The sequence below is a fragment of the Bubalus bubalis genome, chromosome 2, assembly GCF_019923935.1.
Source record: "Bubalus bubalis isolate 160015118507 breed Murrah chromosome 2, NDDB_SH_1, whole genome shotgun sequence".
NCBI classification, from domain to species: domain Eukaryota; kingdom Metazoa; phylum Chordata; class Mammalia; order Artiodactyla; family Bovidae; genus Bubalus; species Bubalus bubalis.
This window is the reverse complement of record NC_059158.1, coordinates 158,169,094-158,172,588: the sequence shown is the minus strand read 5'-3', so window position 1 is coordinate 158,172,588 and position 3,495 is coordinate 158,169,094. Positions and strand designations below refer to the sequence as shown.

Here is a 3,495-nt window from a genome sequence, read left to right as displayed (position 1 = left end):
ACAGACGGGCCTCCTGGAGGGCTTTTTGCTATGCCTGAGAACCCACCGGTGGCTTACTGCTCCTGTGTCTGTGGGTAAGGGGAGGAGGTAGCGATGTCTGGTCATGTCCCCTGGAAGTCACCTCTTTGGAGGTGGGGCCATGCCATCCACTTCTGTGAGAGAAGGGGCTCCATGTTCTGTTCTCCCCGTGTTTTTCCCTGTAGCACCCCTCGCTCCCATGTTGACAGCCGGCTCGTTTTTAACCCCAGCCTTTGGAGGCTGGCGCTACAGGGCAGAGGGTAGGAATTGCTGTAACTCCTTCTGCATTTTTTTCCCCCTGGGAGCCCAAGTTCTTTGAGCCATGAGTGTCTTTGAGAGAGGAGTCCCAAGGCCCAGGGCCTGCTCCCCTGGCAGTGCCCGTGGTGGGCAGGATCCTTGGGCAGACTGTGTGATGTGTCTGGGGCTGGGCTTCTTTGGCTCAGAGGCAGCAGAGCCTCTGGGCTCCTGAGGACTGTGTGGCCTTGGCCAGGTGTCCCTGCAGCAACCAGTGGGGACAAATGACCAGTGACCACGTGTGCTCCCTTCACCGTGCACGCTGGGGAGAGAGAGGTTGGGTGGGCGTCTCATTAATGATGGAGACTGACTTTCCTGCCTCCAGGTGGGACGTGGGCTCAGAGACAGATTTAACTTGATTCAAAAACATTTTTTGGAGAAGGCAATGGCAACCCACTCCAGTACTCTTGCCTGGAAAATCCCATGGACGGAGGGGCCTGGTAGACTGCAGTCCATGGGGTCGCTAGGAGTCGGACATGACTGAGCGACTTCACTTTCACTTTTCACTTTCATGCATTGGAGAAGGAAATGGCAACCCACTCCAGTGTTCTTGCCTGGAGAATCCCGGGGACGGGGAGCCTGGTGGGTTGCCGTCTATGGGGCCGCACAGAGTCGGATACGACTGAAGTGACTTGGCAGCAGCAGCAGCAAAGACATTTTTAAAAATGATGTTTGTTGCCCACCTGAGATTGTGGAGACAATGTAGAGTTGCTATTTCTGAAATTCCTGTAGCTCCCACACAGAGCTTGGCCCACCGCACAGGCTTGGGAGCCCTTCTCCTTATGGGCCAGGCTACCTGACAAGGTCTCCCCACTGTGTAAGGCCTGAATGATGGTCTTGACTGGGACAGCCCAGGGCCGGGTCTCTAGACAGCAGACACCTTGAGATCGGCAGCCCCAGCAGGACTGCGCATGTTGGTCCTCCCGGGGAAGGTTGGCTGGAGTGGATGAGAACAGTAACAGCCACCATTTGCTGAGTGTGTATGATCTGCTGGGCATACTTTGAAGCCCTTTGCATATGTTGTCTCAGGAGTTCTCACAACAGCCTATGAAATCGGTAGTCTATTGTCTCCACTTTACAGATGAGAAAACTGAGGCTTGGAGAGGTGCCATCCGTCATCAATGTGAAGAAGCTAGCAGGTGGCAGAGCAGGACACTCATCCAGGTGGTCGACTCTGGAGCCCCTCATTCCAAACATCTGGAGCAAGTAAGTAGTTGGCTGATGGGCTGAACAAATACCCAAGTGCAGAAATCATAAATTAGTCTAGTCGGCGAATAGCAAGGCAGATGAATTTACTTGCACTTTTGAAACTTCTCTTCAGGGACACTTTCCCTCCCTGCTTCCCTCAGAGCCCACCCAGCCCGTGGGGTAAGCGAGGTCCCTTGGCCATCTCTGCTGGACCCACTGGGGCCTTCTGGTTCTACCTCTTGGCTGAGAGGCGGGATCCCTGGTACCTTTTCTCCCAGGGATGGGCAAAAATCATTCTTTTTCTTTTTCTTTCCCCAATACCATTTTGTTAAGGCATAAAATCCTTGAGAAGTGAAGTCACATTTTCCATGTCCCTGAAAACTCTGGAGAGCTGGAGAGCTGATGAGTATTATTGTAACCAGAGGAGGCTGGGGACAAAGGAAGCTTATAATTTTGTAAACAGGGGCTTGGGAGAGGCCTGCCTACGATGGCTTTCCAGGGGGAAGGAGGAGGGGAGAGGCAGGATTTGGAAAACGTGAAACTCAGGGGAATTACAGGACTGGTCAGTGTCGAGGCCTGTCGCCCAGGTGGACACCCCACCCCACCCCTGGGATGGGTCGGTGGAGGGGGTGTTTCAGAATCCTGCCTCCTTCTTCAGTCACTGCTCCCCAGCATTCCCTGATCATTTCTGCTAAACTCCAAGTTGACTTGTTGAAGGGGCAGGCTCACTGGGCTTGGGGTGAAGAGCCTCAGTCTCCTCATCTGCAAAATGGGATGGTGAAGGCTCTGCCCCAGACAGTCTCCCCTCAGCATGGTGATGGAGCCACACTTCTCTCACACCCTCCCAAAGCTTCCAGCATTCCCCACTGCCTTTGGGCCAGACCATAAAGTCTGTGGTGTCTGCCAAGAGAACTGGCATTTTCTGGGGGTCTGAGAGACCTCCCCTAACCTCAAGTTGAAAGGATGATAAAAGCTGTGAGCATTTGAGTGCTATGTGCTAAGTCACCCCCATTTATCTTATTTAATGTGCACAGCAAACTTGCAAGGTAGGTACTCTGACTACCATCTTCATTTTACAGGGTTGAGAGTGTAAAGGTGCAGGGGAGGGAAGTGGGCAGCCCAGCACTGTGCTTCCATTTGTCTGCAGGGTCCCCAGATGGACCCACCTTGCACTCTGCTGTCTCCTCTCCACCCAGAGCCCCCTGAACAGTGGGTTTGAGCCTAGGATGCTTGTCATGAAATAAATCTTAGCACTCTGGGACAGAGCTTGAGCAACTGTGGGCAGGCGTGCTTCTGAGACTAGTTAGCTGCTTGCCTCATTGTGAGATAAGTGAAAAGTGAAAGTGAAAGTGAAGTCGCTCAGCCATGTCCCCATGGACTGTAGCCTACCAGGCTCTTCCGTCCATGGGATTTTCCAGGCAAGAATACTGGAGTGGGTTGCCATTTCCTTCTCCAGGAGATCTTCCCAACCCAGGGATTGAACCTGGGTCTCCTGCATTGTAGGCAGACACTTTACCATCTGAGCCACCGGGGAAGTCTGTTGTGAGATAGGCCCATTAAATGAGGGAGAGGTAGAGAGAGAGACTGAGAGAGAGGTTGGGAGACAGAGAGATGGAGAGAGATACACCTGCCCACAGCACTGAGAGAGAAAGGTACACAGAGACACTGAGAGACACTGAGAGGGAGAGTCAGCACCCCCGTTACCAAGGCGACCCAGCTGGGGTAGGTTCCATCACTTAAGCCGTGTTTTGAAGGAAGAGAGACAGACCATGAATGAGCGCTCTCCAGCCTGGCTGGGGGAGGCCAGAAGCCCCTCGGGATGTGTGTTTTGACCCACAAGCTGAGGACGGCACTGCCCTTGCCTAGGGAGTGATGAATCCTCATAGAGGACACAGGGTAGCTCGTCATTGCCCTCTGGATTCTCGGGGGGCAGATTGGCCTGGATGAGGAGGAGGCCTCAGGGGAGCCTGGGAGGTCTCTACCCCTTGCCTGGGA

General features: G+C 53.7%; 1 non-coding gene across 1 annotated transcript; it reads right to left on the bottom strand.

Annotated features, from left to right (window-relative positions):
• Positions 1 to 2,961: 2,961 nt before the first annotated feature.
• Positions 2,962 to 3,034, bottom strand: TRNAC-ACA. Its single transcript has one exon. It is a non-coding gene; the product is annotated as a tRNA-Cys (tRNA).
• Between the last annotated feature and the right edge of the window lie 461 nt (positions 3,035 to 3,495).